The following is a 22,716-nucleotide window of genomic DNA, read 5'->3' on the forward strand; positions in this document are numbered from 1 at the left end:
GAACAAGCCTTTTTTTTTTTAACATGTTGACTGATCACCAGGCTTTCTATTTTGCCTACCCGAAAAGAGAAAAAATTTTCACTCGTAGGCCTATTGTTTTATTATTATTGTTTTAGCTATTATTTTTTTTATCAATCATTATGACTCCGGCTACCTAGCTGGATGCCCTTTCTTTAATGTGGCTCGCCAATTTGAATTTCTTATAAAATGGCCTGTCCTGGGGTATATATAAGGGCCCCCTCTTCCCTTTGCGGTCTTGGTATATTCTAAGGGTCCACAAGTGAAACTAAGTAAAGAGGAAAGAAACGACAGGTGGTTAAGTGGCTTAGATGAGGTGCTCCACGACGATGGAGTAGGTGGTCCGCAGGAACACTTGATAAAGTTGTTCACCCGTTGTAATTGATTTTGGTAATGGTTCAAATAAAATTATACCTTAACCATACATCATCGAGGACGATGCAGGAAATTTCAATCCCGAACGGGATATCGCTATAAATTTTGCCAAAAATTGCAATTTGTCGCTTTAAATGCAATTTGCTAATTACTGCTTAAAATTGCTGAAGGGTGTATAAAGCGCATCGGCAAATGTATAACCAATAGGCTTATTGGTTGTTTTTTTAAGTCTTGTAAAATATCTTTTATCAAACTTTTACAGTGTAATCCCGACCTTAAACAATAATCCGTAAAATACAGGCGGACTTCGTCAATTGCCAACGAAAACATTGTCGGAAGTAGGCATACAATCGCCAATTGCAATTAAAATTTAAAAAAAAATAGGATAAAAATGTTAAAACTGGCAAACATGTGAGATGAATAGTTATAACTTTTGCCATAATTATGATGATATAATTTCTATTGTGAAAACGCTGTGCATCGATTTTATTAAAAATTAGAAATTCAAGTAAGTATCGCTGAAAAAACGGGACAAATGTATAAAAAAATTGGAACAAAGAAAATTACAGAATTGTCCCGCAATACGGGACACAAGTGTTCTGCCAAATTGTTTCAGGCATTTTACTGGTCCTTATTTTCAGAAAGATTGAGGAAACACTGACTTAACGCATTCCGATTGGCTAATTGCACCAGAGACTAATACTTTACTTTCATTCTGTGCTTCCTGGAGGCAGATGCGAGATTGCTTGTGTGCGGAGGGAATGATTCCATAAATCTTAAGAAAAATTATTGCATTCTTATCAGTTTTCTTTTTTTCATCAACGTTCATCTTCTGGCGATCACGCCGAGATTGGTATTAAAATCTCTGCTGGGATCGTCCCATCGTTGCATAACACGAGTTTTCTTTCTTCAGCGATTTTCGGTGGTTACGCAAACGTGTAATCGACGAAGGAAGAGGAGGAGGCGGCGGACGAGCGACCAAACAAAGCAGGAGAGGAGAGGAAAAACAAAACACAATGATACGAAATATAATCATCATTTTCTGAGGCTGGAGTTCATGACGATTGCCGCAACCGAAAGACAGTGGCGTAGAGAGAAATCGCGCGTAGATGATAAAATATCAGAGAAAAAAAAATGAGGAAAGAAGATGATGCACATGCGTATAATTCGTGATATTCCGGGGGCACGCTCTTGCCATTTTTTTATTTATTTATTTATTTGTTTCCTCCTTGCACCGACTATCTGTAATGTCATCGTTTCGGCTCGAGACGTGAGGATGAGATGGAAAAAACTCTATATTTCATTTTTGCCGTTGAATATAAATCTGACTATTTCTGTTGAAGCCAAGAACAGAATTGAGACAGGTAAAACCAGGGCCGCAACTAGATGCTTGGTCGCCCGGGGCTAGCGCTCATTTGGACGCCCCCTTGTAATGTTGAAGGAGAGGTTTCAGAATGAAATTGGCGCCCCCTCGGGTTTAGCGCCAGGGGCACGAGACCCGCCTGCTCCCCACTAGTTGCGACCCTGGGTGAAACGGTAATGTAATATCGACTGGGATGAAAAATCTTCATCCTTAAAAATTGACTCTTTTCTCCAATAGATTGGGGCTCACCTTGATTTTGCAGAAATAATAAGCACACACAAGTCTCTTTTAGTTTTAAATTTAAAAAATTCTGTCGTGGAGACGACCACAAGGTGGGCTTGACACACACACATGGAAAATTAGGGAGTTTCATGCTTTGGGGGTCCCCAAACATGGTTTCCGGCAAAATATGCTTGATCATTCTCCCAGAGCGAAACCTGAATTCAAAATATTAACCTTTCAAAATGTGTGTGCGCGTGTTTTTATAATCCCCTCCTCACAGTATATTTCCATTATTTTTGCCGAATACTTCACATTTTCCCTACCCTTTTCCATTTCCTTGTTTTTCCTCGACATTCCAGATCACTGTGCTTCATTGACAAACAAACCTCCTGTTCCCCGGGAACCCTCTCCCCCACTGCTGTCTCTCTCATAACTTCATCTGCGCTCTATATTTCTTCATCTCGTATCTTGGATCATGAGTCTACAAAAGTCTTGAAGATTGATTATATATAGAAAACCGATAAGGATTAGCAATTTTCCGCATTAGTATTTGCATTTCTATAATATAACTGTGACCGGAGTTGAGAATTATGTGAATTTCAAGGGGGAGAAAAAGTTTCATTTCTGAAATTTCACTTTTTATTTTTTTATTATGAGTAAGACAAAAATAAATTTCTTCAGCAGCAAGCAATAAGAGCCTGCAAAAACAAAATATTTCTAGAACAAACATTAGCTGAGACCATGATGCATCGTATTCTCGAGATACCGATAAAATATCCTTAATGTTGCAAAATTTTCTGCTTCATTCCCGCCTTAATTCTTCCTTTTTTGTTTTCCTCATGCTAGAAAATCGTTTCCTCAACCGGAGCTCCGAGAGACATCGCTAGCGTTTTCATGTTAAACATGATGTTTCATGATGAATAGCAATGGTGATTTGTTCAACAATGTTCTAGAAAATTTATACAATGTAAGGGCATGGCCTTCAACACCTTCTTTCACAGTCACGAGCACAGCAATGGTATAAGTGCACTCATCTACTGACTATGGCATAAGCTCAAACTAAAATCTGTAATAAAATCAGCTCATAATACTAACTAATAGTGTCGATTAATATCTGACAAATACAGAATCGGGAAAAAAACATTGAGCACTCTTACGTGCTTCGCTGAGCACCACGGTGCTCGCGGTCGAAGATGCCTGAGAAGTAGGCCTACTTATCATTTGCGTGGTTCAGCGAAGGTAAAACAATTGGTGAAACACTGCAAAAGAGCAGCGTTTCAAAATTGCAGTCTGAGAAAGGTCTGGTCCTCAATGTAAAATTTTCTTCTTTTATATAAAAAGATAAATTTAATTTAATGAGGTAACTTAATCTTTTATACTCATTGATGTTTGATCATTTTGTTTCCCTTTAAAAAGAAAGGAAAGAATGATAATGTCCAAAAGAATGCACAAGTGATTTCTATATCTCTTTCATGCTTTCAATGCCCTGAAAACTACAGATAATTTAATGTTATATCCAGGAATTTCCTTGGCGGAACCTATGGTAAGAAAGTGAGAGATTAAGAACCACTGTCCTAAGAAATAGAGCGGGCATCTCCAACCTGTTATCCCCCACCCCGTGTTTTCGTCCAATGTGTTCTCGATATTTGTGTTAGATATTTCGCTAACAAGCACCCCATTCAAGAAGCACTGACGAATTAGCATTATGCTAATTTGAGTTTCAGCACGTGTGGGAGTTGTCGAGTCGTACGTGTGCTATTTTTCGAATGATGGACGGAAATGGTGCTCTTCTTCTTCTAACGATGGGCACAGATCAGTGGTTCTCAACCGGGAGCCAAGTAGCCCCCTTCGTGACCCTGGAATAGACTGGGGGGGGGGGGGGCAAAGATGAAAATCAAGTTAAAGGGAACCGTAACCCAAGTGAAACACCAGGCATGTGAAGCGTTCAAGTGAAATAGTAATGGGAAAGGCTTAGTCTGTTGGGAAAACGACTAGTTGCTTTTAAAATCGAGAAACTACTAACATTCACCCCCCCCCCCTCCTCCCCCACAAGGGAGGATGATTGATGGCAGGTATCTAGCCCAGGAGATCCAAAACACTTATAGATGGTGCTCCAAAAAAGGTTAAAAACCTTTGGAGTAGAGTAATGGCCAACAGGATGATCCGGACCACAGTCTTTTTGAAATAACGACATCCATGATTACACATTATTCCTCTTCACCCCCATCTCCCAATATCGTGAATAATTAACATCATCATAGCCCTTTATAAATATTGTCGCCCCAGACAGACATATCGCACACGTCCCGTATACACACACATATAAAAACAAACAAAAACAAAACAAATCCTTTTATAACAAGTGACATTCCCGGACGCCAACGAGAAAGATGATAAACGCAAGCATCGACCCTACACATGACTCTTTTTTATTTTTCTTCTTATTATTATAATATTTTTCCAACACAAAACGACCGTTTGTTCTTTTGTTCGTTGAGGAGACAGAAAATAAAATAGAAATAAAACCACGCCAGGAAGTGCCCTTCTCTTGTGTTTTGTGTGTCCTTCTTCTCTTTGGTGGTTGTGGTGGTTTCGGACTGAAACTTAACCGAAAAAAAGAAAAAGAAACTCGAGCTGAAAGACGAGTTATAAAGAACAAAATAAATAGAAAGACCAACATGAAAATCCTGCAGATTTAAGAGAGTCTCTGATGCCATCATCCTCGAAGTTTTGAACGCGAAAAACACACCAAAGGAAAGGGAAAAAAAAATCCCAAGTTGTTATTTACAGCACGTATGACCAAGCACTTTATGGAGGTTGTGCGCCTTCCAAGAAGCATCCGATTGTGTCATCTTCCAATTCTTTTTCCTCTATCTCTCTCTATTGCCATCACTCGCTGCCCAAGAAAGGTGCGTATATGTACAGGCATACGCCACCTACCACTAGAGATAGAGAGAGGTAAGGGAAGTTAGTTATATAATGTCGGGGTCGTTGGTAAAGAGACGAGGATTTTATATAGTGCTTCGAGACAGAGAATAATAATAATAATAAAAAAGCGTCATCCCCAACAATTTCACAAAAAGAAAAAAAACATTTTTTCTGACCCATTGTTCTAGGGCGTTGTTCCTAGGGTTTCACACACAAAATATAGACAGAATTACCGACGGTGTGGTTGGTGGAGGTGGTATAGAGAGATGGCATTTTTGTGTCGTCATAATATGAGCTAGACTTTCCTCTTAGTTGTTGTTGTGGTGGTGGTGTCGTCTCGCCTGGCGTGAGCTCTTGAAAGTGCATCACCACTAGCATCACCAGGGAGAGAGAGAGAGAGAGAACGCAAGTCAAAGAGAGTCTTTTTCAAGAGATTAGTTACGGCCGATGTTGAGAAATCTTTTGTTACTTTTATTATTATTGTTATGTGGGAGAAAACATAATATATCTTCAGTTTTTGAGGACTTCCACCTTTTGATATATCACTTTATTCCTGAAATAAATAAAATTTCGAAATAATTTTCAAATGTTTTATTTATATTTATCTGCGGTTTCGCTTCTCCCGGCTGTTGGATTTCCATATTTTGAAATCACACGTTGCTTCACTGCAAAGGGATGTGAGAAGAAAACAGAATGTTATTCCAATTGGAACTCGTTTCTTCTAAAAGGAAAAGTGTATAATGAGCTCGTGATCATCTATTACGTTGAGCAAAACATTACGTAAATTGTACAAACACGAATTTGCACAGATGTGAGAAATTGTGTGCATTGAAATCAACTTGCACCTCGATTTCCGACAACTTTCATTTATTCTAAGAATCAGTGACAGGGGAGTCGGGCAGCATTAAAATTGATTCAGAAATGATAATCTCATTCACAGAAACCTGAAGCCGAGCATTTCGTAGTTCTAAAACACTTACGACACCCCTGGTAAAAGCTTCGCATCGATTTATTTCCTTCACAGCAGAGTAAATACTGTATACAGTATATATATATATATATATATATATACCGGCCATTCATCAACCCTTTGCTCGTGCGCACCGGGAATCATACAACAATCTTGAGATAACTTTTTCACATTGTTGACTGTAACTGCCCAGATTTTTTTTGTCAGTCCGATTGCAAGCAACCCTTTTAGCCAAAACACGTAAGGCTCTACTTTGTCAAAGATGCTGAGCGTGTATATATGTACATACACGCACACATTCCAACATGTACCAATTCGTTAGAAGTTCCACAGAGGAATATGGACGAGGTGCATGTCTGGTTTAGTAGTAGTAGTAGCGTATATATGCGTTGTATAAATTTGGTGCCTCTAAAATTACGTGGCCTTAAGCAAATGTCCCACTTGTTCATGCAGAAATCCCAGTAAACACGTGGTTGAATTGTATGGTCTAGTAGAGCACTTGAAAAATCAGAGGTGAACAATATTTAGCACCTCTTCCAAAAATGTATGATTACAAGTGCCTGAGCACTGGTTTCATTAATAACAGCGACAGTGGCACTTGTTGGGTGTAGACGGTCTAGAGTGGTGAAAGTAGCAGAGAAAAGGCACAACTACAGCCAAGAGGCAGAACTATAGGGGTAAAAAAAGTACTACCACTACTAACTAAACCATACACGCGACTCTCACACATTCTTCTGAAAAATTTAACAAAAGGGATACCGCGGGACGAGCTTCGAATAAGACCTCTTAGAAAATAAATACTCCATCATCCATCACTATTCTGAAATTATAGCAACAATAGAACTCTAAACGTCCATAAAAACTCGGAAATTCGTTCAGAGCATCCTCTGCCGGACAACATACGTTGTCTGTTGATTGCAGGAAAATCATTCAAGAAAGAAATTTCACCAGATCAGGAAAGTTCAATTCAAATTGTTTGGCTAACATTACGATTATGGATATTTAGAATTACAATAAAAAGCTCAAAATACTGAAAGCGAAGCACATGGACTTGTTTTTCAAGTACAGAGAAAAAGAGTAGGTGGGAAGCTGCATCAAGAATCACTGAAGAATTTAGAAAAAAAAGGGCGATTCAAAAACAGGCTTTTATAATGACATTGCAACCAGCTATATAAAGTCCAAAAAAAACAAAAACTATGCAGGGGGAAGTTAATCATCTACTCTAGGGGGTCTGACCGGATAGGAACAGAGAGATGTGAAATTGCAGAGCAATGCTGCAAAGAGCAAGCGCTACTATAGCTAACTTCTCATGAGAAGCAAAAGCCCAGAGGCTAACTAAACGATGGAAATAGGAGCAGCAATACGCCTCATTCGCGTCCCTGTTGTGGCAACATCTTTTTCCTCTTCGTACTCCGTAGCACAAGACGCCATCTTGATGAGGCCGAGGAAAGAAAAAAGAATTAGTTAGAAAGGGGGAAAAAAACCACATCTCTCTCTCTCTCTCTAAGATGTTGATTGCAAGTGGAAACTTTTCGAGAAAAAGAAAACAGTAAGAAACAAGACACATCAGCAGCAGGGTTGCTTCTACACACAAAAACATCAGGGGGAGTTTCCAATAAGGAAATCCCAAAAAAGCTAAAGCTTCCTTCGTTTTTTGTTGTTTTTTTTTTTAAGAGGAAAAGTTACACACAAAATATATCCCCAAATTTAGAAATAATACCTAAATAAATCACAACTTAAATAACTTTTAAAAGTGACTGGAGCAAAGAATGAGCTAGGAATTATCGCGATAGAAACTTCTTATTCGAGGAATTCAAACCACCCCTTATGTCTACCATCTTTGCCCACGGAATTGTGAATGATCGGGAAAATTTACTGGTGCCTCGTAATCCAAATTTACAACCGATAACTACCCATTAAGCATGCTTCAACTTGAAAGGAAAATTCAAGCGCTTACGAGCTTTAATGAAATCCGACAGGCCTAAGCTCATTTGACACAAGAAAGCTCGGGTGCCTTGAGCAAGCTGAAACTGACAGCGATTATCGACAGCAATAATAACTACGTTTATCTTTTAAAGCTAATAAGAAGTACGGGGCTTAAATTCTGCACAGAATGTATAAATTAATTGTCATATTCATGGTGGACTAAAGAGTTCTTTAAAGTGGGAACGCTTGCTTCCAGATACGAGTAACTCTCATAGCCTAGGCTTGATTTCATAAAGAATATTAATGTTACGAGAATGTCAAACGAATACGAGTGATCGCTATCATTCAAAATAAAAACGTTTGCTTCCAGATACGAACATTTTCCCACAGACCAAAAAATTTTGTAGACCCAAATTTAAACAACGCACATTAGCTCGAAAACGACATATATTAGACCCTCTTTATACCCCAAGGGCGCGGTAGCCCAGTTTGATAAGATACTCGCTTAAAGTACCAAAGGATGTTTAGAGATGCCGCGAGTTCGATACCCGGTTCGTCCTTGTCAGAAAACTTTCCTGACACAAGGGTACAACAGAAACGGCGACTAGACCGCAGCAAAAAATTGCTACCGCAGGGAGCCTCCCATCGAGGGGGTTGGCGCACCAACCTCTCGATGAGTATGAAAAAACAAGCCTGCCGTTCGGGATCGGCAATAAATTGTAGGTCCCGGTCAAATTAGCCCTCGTGTGCAGAAAATGGCCGTGGTGCGACGAAAATGATCAAATGACCACCACCCCCAAAACACAAATCCTTAAGCGGAGCACCTTGAAAATAAATTTTTAAAGGCCCCGCGGGAAAAAATTTCACAATATAAAATGTATCCCTGGGAACCCAGGCTACTTAATCGTATATGCGCCTCATAAACATTCCCCTGGAGAATTTCTAACGAATTGGTTGCATGTGCGACTCCTAACGTATTTATGTTGTCAGAGTTAAGCTTGTTACCTGTTATACTTATGCTGCCATCTATTTTTCATATGTTGAAGTGAAAATGGCAAATGCTTACATTTTCATGTTATGTAAGTATCATGTTGAAGGTTTCCTCTCTGCGGAGAGACTTTTTTTTAATGGAAGATAGCGAGCGCTTCGAAGTGGGAAAACCGCAAAAAAATCAACTTCAGCCGACCACCACTGTGCAGTCAACGGGGTATAAACCCAGATGGACATCCAGCTGGGGAGCCATATTAGCCACCATCTTTTTTTTTTTTTGGACGGGCTATGACCCCTAACTAAGGAGACACTTCCAATGCCTGATTTGTTAAGACCGCAGGGTCGGAGTCGAACCCTGCTGGTGGTAGAGACACTTTGATGAAGAAATGATACAAGTATTTTTCTATAAAATGGACATTTTTTCTGCAGTTCAAACGTGATTATTGTTCGATTCCCCCCCCCCCCCCCCGGATGGACTAGCATCCCAATGACTGAAATCATTTGATGGAAATCGCTCTAATTGAGCATCTTGCATCTCTCTCTCTCTCGTCGAATATATCTACTTGAAAAACAAACAAAAAAACCTACACGGGAGAAAAACATCAGCAGAATGAATAAATACCTAAAGGAAAATTCTCGAAACTGCGCACATAGCAACAGCGAAATAGCAAGAAGCCATTTCAACCGAGATAAAAATGACTCGCACAAAAATAACATAGCCAAAGCTAAACTAACCTGCGAAGAGCTAGAAAAGATAGCTCTCAAATCTGGGCAGGTGGTCGGATAATATTAGTTACGGCTTCCACATCATGCAGAAACGGAGATGAATATTTGAGGAGAGAGAAAAAAAAAAAGTGTCGAAATATCTGAGCGATATGTTGCCAAAACCTAACACGCCAACTGGAAAAAAAGCGCCAACATACAATAAGAGAGAGAGAGAGAGCAAGTGGTTGGGGCGATAGAGCAACCAGAGAAAAGAGAGAGAGATCTCTGGGTCTCTTTAAAAAATGAAGCATGCGCTCTAGTGATGTAGGAAAAAGATGAAGAGGAGTTGGAGGAGGGGAGGATTCGCATCGCCGCTACTTTTTTTTGTACGTACGTACGTATAACCCATGGTGTCTCCCGCAAGCGGAAAATGATGGCGATAATAATACAGGTGTGCGCTCGCGGGACGTTCGCGTTGTGCGGTGCACTATCGCAATTTTCGCAAGGCCAGCCATTTTGAAAAACACCTTTCTTTTTTGCGAGGAAAAATTCGTTTCTGGAAATCGGTCGTCACATTCCTAGCAGCTAATTAACGCCACAAATTTCGACACCTTTCGCAAACACGAATTACCGAATCCCGGCTAATGCAAAGAACGGACGGACGCGTGACGCAATGACCAACTTTCGTCCATCTTCTACTTACTTAAGATGCTAGGAAAACTATTTTTTTTTCTTCAATTTTAAGATGTGAATTCAAAAAATAGAAAACTGTAAATACATTCGATTAGGGAGTAAATAACTACTTTAATACACATGAGGTATACAACGTAAATAAACCCAAAATACGAAGAGAACAACAGCTAGACTCTCGTTTCGGAACTATACCAAGTTCCTTCGTTAGAAGTCAAGAAAAATGGAAAGATATCAAAAACTATATACAACTATATACTTATATATAGCGGGAGTTTTTGCCGTTTTTGCTATCTTCCCATATTTCTTGGCTACTGAAGAAGGAACTTGATATAGTTCCGAAACCCGTCTAGCTATTGTTCTCTTCATATTTTGGGTTTATTTACGTCGTATACCTAATGTGTATTATCTCACCCAAAAGGTAATTGATTTCTCTAAATTAAACTTTCTTCATGTAAAAAATAATTCTACTCTTTTACTGGGGGGAAAAAAATCCCTATTAATTTGCTAAAAAAAATGAACTAAATATACTGCAAAATGAATTTCTACTTTATTCAGTTGAAAAATAAATTCTACGTTATGTACATAAACTAAAATAATAAACAATCTATTTTAATTAGTAAAAAAATTTTGAACTTTAAATTTACTGCAAAATGAATTCTACCGAACATGTAAAAAAAACCTCTATTGAATGTGCTAAGAAAAAAAAAGTTCTGCTGAATTCACCAAAAAATAATCTACCAAATACGCTAATACGAGTCTGTGCTAAATAGTAAATTCAATTTTTAAAAAATGGTCAACTATAATACACCGAGAAAAAAAATTCTACCGAATTTGTTAAAAACACTATACATATATAAATTCTACAAAACATAAAAACTCTTCTACTAAATATTCTAAAAAATTAATTCTATACTTAATATAACGAAAAAATAGATTATAGGCACTAAACACGCTACAAAAAAATTAATTTTAATAAGTTTAAATTTCTCAGACCTATTGGATCGTCCTGAAAGTTCTGATTATCTTTCAGCTGCTCATACGTGTCTTTTTTTCATCTTATTAAAATAAAAACTTAATGGCAACACAAGGAAGTAGATAGTCTACTGAGAAGTCCGGTTTGGCTTTCATCGAAATCGATGTGGAATTGACCCTTGATTTCACGAACTGGCATGTTTGCACGAACCAGATCTCTGGTTCCTAACAATATGCTATTTATTTAAACGGTTTTCAATTTACGAACTTTCGATTTTAACGAAATAATTGTTCGAGTCCTCATGAGTCCGTGAAAACGTACAGGGCGGCTTTTTAATATGGCTGATTAAAATTTGGATAATAAAGCATTTGATATAATTTTTTTATGAACAGAGAGAGAAGCAGCACTTCTCACATATTTAGACTTAATACAAGATTCATCGAAAGACTGGTTATTTGTGGAGATGAAGATTACAAGGAAGAAAATTCATCACTGCCCCCACGGGGACTCGAACCCCGGTCTCTTGCTTGCCGGATGAGTGCTCTACCATCTAAGCTATGGAAGCAGATAGAATATTTCAACCTTGGAGGGTATTAGCGAGAGACCGGGGTTCGAGTCCCCGTGGGGGCAGTGATGAATTTTCTTCCTTGTAATCTTCATCTCCACAACTAACCAGTCTTTCGATGAGTCTTGTATTGACAAGTGGAGAGGACGTTTCTATATGCATATTTAGACTTGTTTACGTATCCTATGGCGATGATGCTAAGATCGACGGTTCAAAGAAGTTTTAAATCCCGAATCTAAAAGATGAGGATCGGAGTGGTTGACGTGTTTCAGCGAATGTCTCGAGAAGCTGAAAGAAAACCCAAAATTTTTTCTTCAGTGACCAAATTCCATGAGATAGGCCGGGATGTTTCATCATATCCATCATACTGACCAGATATCGCAACATCTAGATTTGTTTTGATCCCATCAAAATTCTTCACGTTGGAAAGCCACATACCATATATAATAGATGCCTTTTTCACTCCAAACAAGCTAAATTTTTCAAGGACAGAATTGTGAAAGTTACTGGATAACGGCTTGAAAAGGATAATTTTAAAAATTAACTTTCATTTAAAAATTTAAATTTAATTTTTTTTCTTCGCCAGGAAACTTTCATGAAAAATGCTCAGAACTTCAGAGATGACAGTTCTTTACACTTCGGGAGAAACGAGCAGAATAAAATTATAATATGCATATCGTGTTTATAATCATCACCTTATTTCTGGTCATAGTAATAAGGAAAAACCTGACTTTTTTGATTTCGTAAGTCATATATACATAAAGGACAAAAGCAGATAAATCGAGAGTTTTGTTTCCTAATTAGTATACGGGAAAATAAATATTGATGTTTTTGTGTGCATACCGCTGAAAGTGCGAACATTAAACGTGTTTTAACGAACGTGAGAGAGAAACTATAATCGTGTTAAAACTGCTATTCATCAAATATAACGTCCAGGTTACTGAGAGAAGACCACGCAATCGCGGTTAGAGAAAGTAACACTTCTATTAGGATAAATTTTTTTTAGAGATTTTGTCTGTTATTCCTTTATTCAATACCCGTTAATAACAAAGAATATCGAGAAGTAACTGATGAACAATTTGTTTTCCGCTTTTCACACAAAGAAAGCCTGCGCTCAAAACAGTCTTATTTTATGACTTTTTTCAGTGACTCATACAAACACAGGATGAACTAGAAAAGCATGGCCGAAACCAGAATTGTACCGTCTACTGTCGAGAGAATTCTCAAGTATTCTCACACGACATCTTCCACAGAGATAACAAAACAATATCGTCAAATATTATTTTAATAGCGGTGGATTTTGGATTTCATTAGATTTCCATGGAATTATTAAACTATAATTATGTTTCAAGTATAGGAAAGAAAAGCTGAAACATTTTCTTTTATAACTAAACGTAGTCTTTAGGTAGTCTTTCGTAGGCTTCGAGACCTGTTTTTTTTTTTTGGCCCTTGCTATTTCGTAGAATATGTTTTTATAGCGTTTCATCTAATTCCGAATAGCATAATAATTTATTTATTCATTCATAGAACGGAATATTTAAAAGAGAAATAACGTAATAAAATTTCAGCATGAATAAAAAAATATCCAATGATTTTGAGCCATTTGTTTGCTCCTTTCTCTCAAGAACAAACGGAACACTTGAATTTTTTCAGGGCAAAACTATTATTAGAAATATTTTCTATCCTGATCACGTCGAATTTTTCACTGAAAATTTACAAATGGCAAAATAAACAAATGTCGTATCTTATAATTTCAAAATCTATTTACGCAGGGATAAAAATCCATAACACGGATTTTTTTTTCTGGAGGCAAACCTTTCACTCTAAAAGTCGATGATTTTATATAACGGTATTTTTTTCTCTGCTCTAAAATTAGCGCCTCCTCAAGATTGCCGCCCAGGACAATTACCCGCGTTGCTTCTTCCCAGTTCCACAGAAACAAGTGGTCGTAATAAGCGCAAAGTAGCCAAAGCATGGCGATACGCCAAACCACTGGTTCGGATGATGATGCTGCTGGGAAGGGGAAAAACTTTTTCTGAAGGCAGGAACAAAGAATGACTATACCTTGAGATGAGATAAGCTGAAAACCACGTGACCTCTTCTTCAGTCGTCCATAAACTGGCACTGGTCAACAGCCCCTATGTCCCTCATGAACCATTCTTCCGGAAAATCGAATCATTTATTTATTATTTCTTCCCCCCCCCCCCTCCACCAAGATGATGTAATTCGTTATTCTGTATACAGAATATGATGTTTTTTCGAAAACAGGGATGAACAAGAGACCAACATAAACTTCTGCATATTTTAAAATTATAGAAATTTCCAAAACTTTCTTATTATTATGGGTTTCAATTACCAATTTATTTTTCAACTTGAGAAAGTTCTGGGTCAAGAAAGCATTATATTCCACCCCTCCCCTCAAATCATAGGATGGTTTAGTCAGTGGATATATTTTTTCTGAATTCAGAGGATCCTTTTCAAATTATAAGGAGGGATAAGTAAATTCTCCACTTTTTCCACGTGGAATAAGGCTCAAAAGCTCAAAATGCCCTTTCAGACCCTGGTGCTACAAATGCGTGGGTTGCTTTTTCTAACTGAGAATTTTTTTCTTTTAACCTCAAGGAGCGCTAAGCTCTGACTTTTAGTATTGTGTAAGTTTTGAGTTAGAAATATAGTGATATGAACTTTGAGGGCTTTCATTAGAGGGCAGCACTTGAACTTTCAGGGTTTTTTTAAGATACCCCCTGGAAAAGTGTTATTTGTTACATATAATTTGGCAATAAAATTCTGGGAAAAAATTGTATGTGAAGATATAAAGATATGAAGGAATGAAGATATGAAGATATGAAGGAAATAAATTATTTCTTTGCAAAAAAAAAATGGAAATAAATAATTTGAAAAAAAAAATGATAATAAAGATTTGCTGTCATTTATGGTTTTAAAGCATTTTTTGCGTATCAAAAATGCAAAAACATTGTGAAAATTCCAAAAAGCGTATGATCAGGGTCTGAAAGCTCTTCATAACATAAATCTGAAGAATAACAAAGAAAAATATTCTTCTCAAATTCAAACGATGAAAATTAAAATTACGTAGGCCTATCATTCTTGATATTCGAGATGCATGTTTGTAATTGTCCCTTATGCAACACTGCTGATTGGAAATAAAACACCAAATTACAATGCTGCTCATCAGAAAACACACTGTAGAAAAAAATCAGAGCTCAATAAATATTCTGAATTACAAAATAAACCCTAGGTTAAATTAAAACTTTGAGGGGAAAGACTCTAACTCAACAACAATCATAGGTGGAGATAAACTTGGATGGAAGTCTGGGGGGGGGGGGGGCAATGATGATGATGTCAATTCATATATACATTAGATCAGTCGATTCACAGTTGACGCTGGGCCCCCCCCCCCATGACAACAATTCATTAAGTGTTATGGAGATGTTGGCATATATTGGGTGGCGGTTCCTCTAGCCAGTCCAAGTTTAGACCTACAGTAGCTAGTACATATTTCAACTGCATTCAATCAAGTAACAAGCCTCACACAATCAGCTATCCATGCTATCTCAAACTGTCGAGTTCCTTTTTTTTTACATGAAAAATTACATTAAATATCAAAATATTTTAACAACCATACATCAAGTGTTGAAAATTTTGTATCCACCAAAACTATGGAAGACACTGTTAAGAAACCATCAAAATCAAAAAAAAATAATTATTTAGGATTTGTGCCATTGTAAGAGTGATTTCCCAAAAAAATACTGTTGCCAGATGCACAAGTTTGTTTAAAAAAACAAGTTATTAAGCTAAAAATAAGCTACACATTTTTTTTTTTCACACTGCGACTTTTATTTGAAAAATTTTATCCATCTTGACAAAAACGTATAACACACACAAAGCAGCTTTCTTTTCCTAAATTACTTTCTCAAATTTCAGGAACATAAAAAGTGCAGAAAAGTTAAAGTTGTTTCACGAGAAAAGAACAAGATGGGTGTCTTTTCATCTATCAAAATTCAATATTAATTAGACTGAAATTCCACACCAATTCATAAATATATCATGATTTTCAAGATACTGCAGGAAATAATCATTGCGAAGGATTTATCATTACAGATGGAGAATTCAATTTAATTCGCATTATCGCCATGGGAAATCTTTCAGACCAAGAGGGAAAAATATCATTACCTACAATAATATTATTATTGTATTGCCCGAGGGGCCTATGATGCCCTTAAGACAGCTCTGCACATATTTAGTGCTTATGTAATTGCTGGATTTGAAGCCCCCTTAAAATATTTTCAATAACTTTACACCCCATGATAATGAATGCAGCTCATAGGCGGAGATAGACTTGGTAGTCTGGGGGGGGGGGGGGCAAAGTCATTATTGCTGGGGGGGCACAATGATGATGATGTCAATTCATATACATCATACACATACATTAGATCTGCCCACTCCACTTTTGATGCTTTGATACAGGGTATCCCGTATCTCCGCCCATGATGCAGCTCAACAGCGAAATGTTCCTTCTCCTCACGAATGGATGAAATTATAAAATAGCGGAAGGTGATCAAGTACTTCACAACCTCTGCCACATATAAACCATGTACACGAGAACATTATCATCAGGAATGAATACTAAGAAAGATCTAATGAATCTGTACATGCATGCTTAGTCCTATTTATGCTGTCAGAGTTGTGCTTGCTTCATATTCTTGCTGGTGCTGCCATCTGTCTTCCATATTTTAGAAGGAATGATGCTAAGCATTTCATATTATGTAATTATCGTGTTGAAGGTCTACGTTCTCTCTGTTGAGGGACTTATTCAGGTGGGAGATTGGCTCACATTCACACCTGGTTAGAAAAGCGCTGAAAACCAACTTCAGCCGACCCCCACCATTGATTTGCCAATAGGGGTTCGAACCTAAACTCTCATACAACAGTCCAGCACGATGCCTACATGACTCCACAGCTGCATATGCAATAGAGCTACAATTCAGTTTTGTATTTTCATATAAACTTCACAAGCTTAAACATATTAATTTGACATCAAGGACTGAAATATATCACTGATGAAAATACCATCTATATCAGTGTTTCCCCAGCGTGGGCAATATTGTCCTTCGTGAGGAAATGGTACGAGTAATAGATAAAATGTGGGATCCTAAGGGATGGTTTAATATTGGGATGGGGCTAATGGGGAAATCGTTTCGAGGGGAGGCAATGAGACAATAAGTTCAGAAAATTCTGATCAATATCAATATCTACTGATATTTATCACTAACCATCTCAAATATAATCATAATTAAGCTGATATACTGCTAATTAATTTTCCATTTTTTAAATTTGCATTTATTAGTCATGCATTCTAAAGTGTTTGAAATTAAATCATTAGAAATAACTTTGGTACTTGAAAATAGCAATGTATCATGAAATATATAATGTATCTCACCAAGTTAGCACACAATGACAGAAATCAAAATAATGCTTTGTGCAGCATTCAATAAAACTAGGAAGTCAGGCCCGTAGACAGAAATTTCGTTCGGGGGGGGGAGGGGGGGGGACCACATTCATATTTCGTGGGGGGGGGGGGAACTAAAGTGATAGAATAATAGATTTGGACATCCTTTTCCTTTTCTTCGGGTATCTTCTCCCATTTCAGGGGGGACCAGACCCCCCAAGTCGTCGTCCCCTCGCTATGGCCTCGTAGGCAGTTAAGGTTCCACAAGCACCCTGCTCAAACATCCTCTGGCACTAAAATGTCTACCTTAGAAACTGTCAAAGTTTCCCTGCTTAATATGATAATTTCAGCCACTTTTCTCCGCTTAATCCAATATTACACTTCACACGTCCACTGTTAATACATATCAAACACTATACACATAATTTTTTTTTATTGAATGAACATTTGGAATTAATGAAAAATATGTCACTAAGCGTTACAATTTCGAAAAAATGGATTTAAGAGTAGGTACTGTCTTTCCCAAGTATTCAAGTTGTCTTCAATATATACATTTAATTACTTTATTTTTTGTTCTCTGTTGAGCCAATAGAGGGCACTTACTTTCCTAATGAAAAGCACAAATCTTAGGTATTGTGATCATTGTAATTAAATATAATTTTCATTTCATTTTTGGTCTGATGCATTCGAGAAGCTTTATTAAATATTGATCTTTCATCAGGTTTCAAATACACAAACTATACTAATGTTGTAAAATGGCAATTGAATTGTTCGCCGCATAATCGGATACCCTGCTCAACTGCTTAATTGGATATTGTGTGCTGGAATCATTGATATCCGATTAAGTGGGGCTAACTGCATTAAGCCCGCGACCCTCCCCGCATAACTCTGGGCTCCTCCAAAATTTGAAATAACTTTATGCATATGCCAGGGAAGACATCACCCACAGCCGGGAAAAGCAATGAGGTGTGACTGTTTTTATAAAGAGGACAAAGGTGCGTTTATTTTTCCTTCATTTTTGAATTTCTTCTCCCCCCCCCCTCCTGCTCTCTTTTGATTTCTATAGTCCCTCTTAAAAGCTCAATACATTTGTTTCATAATTACTTAATTGCTTCAAATAAGATTAACGTTCTTGATATTTTCACAATTTAACGACAACAAAATTATAGGATTTATAGATGACAAACATTTAGGTAATATTATGGGAATCTTAGTTAGGTATAACAATCTTTACTGCAATGCACATAGGATAACAACAGAATGCTTCCCCTGTAATATAAGTTTTCCATTTTTGAACATTTTCATAGTACGTCGAATCAACATCTGCAGAACTAAATTACTATAAAACTGTAATAGTAGACTGCTTCTAAATACAGTTGAATCCCATTATAAAAAACTTGAAGAGACCAGAGAAATCAGTTTGTTATAACGAAATTTCATTATAAAGGAATTTCAGGTTTTTGCATTGTTCCTATATAAACTCGTCAGGGGAATTAGGAAAGTGTTCGTTAAAACAAGATTTTTTTTTTTGCTATATCCGTATTCATTAAAACAGGATTCGACTGTATATAGCTCTTGTTTATCGCTCACATTTCGAGTACATTGATAATTTTTCTTTTCAAAAGAGAAACAAGAGGAGCAATTACAATTATCGCCATCTAGATTATTCTCGATATCAAAAATCATCAATTCGTCAGACCACTAAAATTTCTGAAACAACTTTTGGGGCCATTAATTCACGAAATTAGGGCTTAATTTATAACTCAAACCTTTGTGAATATCATTAACATTAGTTGCAGACAATTGAATAACTTTCGTTTAATTAGAATCAAATTTTCAAGTCTGCCCGCAGGCCACCTGTCCCATCTTCATGGAACACCTCTGGTCCACAGAGGTGTTCTAAATAATTAATAATGCTCTAATTAATCTTAAAGCTTTGAAACCATCCGTTTTTTAACCAATGTGAAGCTTTACTTTCTCCATCCCTAATAGCTATTAGGCTACTCCTCATCATACCGATAAATTTCACCCCTCAATGTACAGTGAAACACCCTCTTAACTGTCACTCCCTCTTTTTTTTTTTACAACCAAATAATTTTCCCTTCATATAATGAAAATATGCATTTCAAACCCCCTGATTAACGGCCACCTCCCTCCCCTTTCGTCTTTTACAGACATTCATCTTTTATGGATGAATTTATTTGTCCGCCAGTGTCCACAAAAGAGGGGTTTTACTCCATCTAATCATTAATGAAAATCTGTCAACAAAAAAGACTACTCAACTTCATATTTCCATAGCAATGTAAATGCATATTCGTGATTTAAACCATGCTTCGATGTTTTCAATTTCCCTCGTTTGGAACACAATATGATCTGGTTTCATAATGGGATAACTATGCATATGTGTTATAATGCATGTATTTTCTCACTTGAAACATAGACTCTAATTCCTTTTACAACACTACGTGCTCCCTCTCTTAATATAGCAATGTTTTTTGGAACATATTACGCAGGTTTCGTTTTCAACAATATGGAGATACATCCACCTCTGGTCCGCAGACCATAGGTTGAGAAATGCTGTTCTAAACAATTAATCGTCAAGTTTTGAAACCATTCAGCATTTTCTAACCGATGTGAGAAATATGAAGCTTTAATTTCTCCACCTGTAAATATTTCTCATTTTATCGATAAATTTCATAGACATGTGTCTAATTATTTATGAAAATCTGTCAACAAAAAAGGAATATTCAACTTCATATTTCCATAGTAATATAAATTGATATTCATGATTTAAACCTGCCTCAATGCATTTCCTTGCTGGATGCTAAACCATCCAACGTATATATACTAATGAGAAATATAGAGAAATGAGAAGCTTCAATTTCTCCACCAATAAATATTCCTCATTTTATCGATAAATTCCATACCTCCATGTGTCTAATCATCATGAAAATCTGTCAAGGAAAAAGAATATTTAGCTTCATATTTCCATAGTGATATAAATGCATATCCGTGATTCTAAACCCACTTCGATGTTTTCAATTTCCCTCGTTTCGCAATGATATGGTTTTATAATGGGATAACCACACACATTATAATGCATGTAGTTTTTCCTCAATCGAAACATAAACTTCCAAATCTTTTAGAACAATACATGCTTTTTTAGATTTCTTTTACAACAACACATACTTTTTTCAGATAAGACAACAATGTGTTTTTTTTTTTTGGTACATATGACACAGGTTTCATTTTCAACAATATGGAGATACATCACACTTGTGATTCTTAAATTTATATTATATCAAGGAAAAGAGGAAACTACATTTTAATTGTTGCATCTGAAGACGAATATTTGTTAAGTAATTGTTAACAACAATCAGAAAAACCCATTGTTAAAAATTAGAATTTAAAAAAAAAAACACGTACGTGCACCTGATCTATCAGCTGTGACGAAATCCATGAAGGAATTAAATTCCGACATACGTTTCGAAATCACCGAACAACTGTTGCGATTAACATTGTTATAATCAATTTAAAAAAAAAAAATACTATTGTTTGAAAAATAAAATGACACAAGCAACAATACCTTTTTTTTTTCGAAGACCTTTCCTATTGTTGTTATTTTTTTGAGGACGTGTGATGCTGCAACACAATGATGTGATATTCACTCAGCCGTGATCTTTTTCCTCAAAAGCCCTTAGGAATGTTCCACCATACAAAAAAAAAGTCACGGTGAAGAAAAAAAAAAGTTCAACAACACAACAAACGATGGCGACAATATTCATTAAGTGTCAGATGAGATTTGATTGTTGGAATATTCAATTTTTTTTTCCCCCATAACAATGATCCTTTTTTTTTCTTTTAAATTCGGAAACGGGATGACCGTGATGACGAGATGATCATCGCACGAAGAAACTTTTTTTTTTTTTCCTCGCTCCCCGAGACGACTTTTTCGCAAGAACCCGATGTTCCTCCCGCTCCAGGGTTACAACAATGCATTCAGCATTATCAGTAGAGTGCGTAGAAGGAAAAACTTCTGGCAAAAAACGCGCCAACAATAACCCGCCAACGATGATGATGATAAGATGCGCGTACTTTTTTCCTCCCCCCACCATTGATCAGTTGATTCACCGTTAATTGGTGGGTTTTTCTTTAACTTTAGTTAACGTCATTCCCAACGTGGGGGGCCCCCACAGGAGGGAGGGAGGGCAATATGGGTTTTAGAAGGGGGGAAATTTAATTTTTTAAGGGAGCAAGCAATCACGTGATTTATGAAAATTCATATATTTGATGAAAAAAATAATTTCTCAAAATTAATGAAAAATTCATATTCAGCGGGAAAATAATTTGAGATTTGATGGAAATTCATATTTAATTAAATATCAAGATTAGATCGAGAAATAATTTACGTATCAATGAATAAACTCATATTTAATGAGGGAATAATTTAATATCAATGAATAAACTCATATTTAATGAGGGAATAATTTAATATCAATGAATAAACTCATATTTAATGAGGGAATAATTTAATATCAATGAATAAACTCATATTTAATGAGGGAATAATTTAATATCAATGAATAAACTCATATTTAATGAGGGAATAATTTAATATCAATGAATAAACTCATATTTAATGAGGGAATAATTTAATATCAATGAAAATTTATATATATATATAATGAGGGAATAATTCAAGTTTTAATGAAATTTAATATTTAATGAAGCAGTGATTTCAGAATAAGTGAATTTTCTGTATGTCGTTATGACAGAGAAGGGAGACATTTGGATTTTAGAAGACGCTTTGGTGGGACATGACCAGAGGTCTTCAACCTTTTTTCTACTCGCAAGCACTCTACTTACACATATCATCAAAAGAAGAGCACACTCACGGCAAGTTTGACATACCATATATGCATGGATGGTTTCTACCCTTGATGGCAATTTGTACAAGATGTTTAATTGGAACATTCATCAAGTGCTCGCTAGCACGAAATCGGGAATCAGCATCGAGCACTCTGATTGCTTCAGGGAGCACCGTGGTGCTTGCGAGCAGCGGGGTTGAAGATGCCTGGGCATGGCGAAAAAAGTTTGGGAAAACACTACTCGAAACCAGTGGGGTTTTTTTAACCTATGTGTCACGACCTAGGCATTTGAAAGGGTCGTATATACCCACTTACAATCCTGTTACATATCCACTAGCTGAAAATAGAAAAATTCAAAATACATAGTCGGTCACATGGGCAGGCATTTTCAACCTGTTGTTCCTGAGCACCACGATGATGCCCGAAGCAGAGCCGCCCTTAGAGGGAGGTGCGATCGCACATTGGCCCCAGGTTTTAGGAGGCTCCCCGCATTTGCGATAAAAATATATAATTTCATAAATTCTGGAATCGTGTATTCTGGAATCGTACATCTGGAAGGAAGTTATTCTGGAATCATTTCTTTCATAAATTCTGAATTTCTACCATATCTGGAATTGTTTCTTTTCTAATGAATTCTGAATGTTCATCGATTC

At 36.7% G+C, this 22,716-nt stretch overlaps 1 protein-coding gene across 1 annotated transcript in view; it reads right to left on the reverse strand.

The window, feature by feature from the left end:
- The window catches only part of LOC149089736 (uncharacterized), a 109,072-nt gene extending 87,963 nt beyond the window's left edge, over positions 1–21,109 (reverse strand). Inside the window, exon 1 of the mRNA XM_089241815.1 lies at positions 20,782–21,109. The gene's annotated coding sequence lies outside the window, so the exon portion shown is untranslated. The remainder of the gene's footprint in view (positions 1–20,781) is intronic.
- Between the last annotated feature and the right edge of the window lie 1,607 nt (positions 21,110–22,716).

The sequence above is a fragment of the Pholcus phalangioides genome, unplaced genomic scaffold, assembly GCF_987345545.1.
Source record: "Pholcus phalangioides strain wild (caught in Gottingen) unplaced genomic scaffold, Ppha-v1.0 ptg000001l_1, whole genome shotgun sequence".
NCBI lineage: Eukaryota > Metazoa > Arthropoda > Arachnida > Araneae > Pholcidae > Pholcus > Pholcus phalangioides.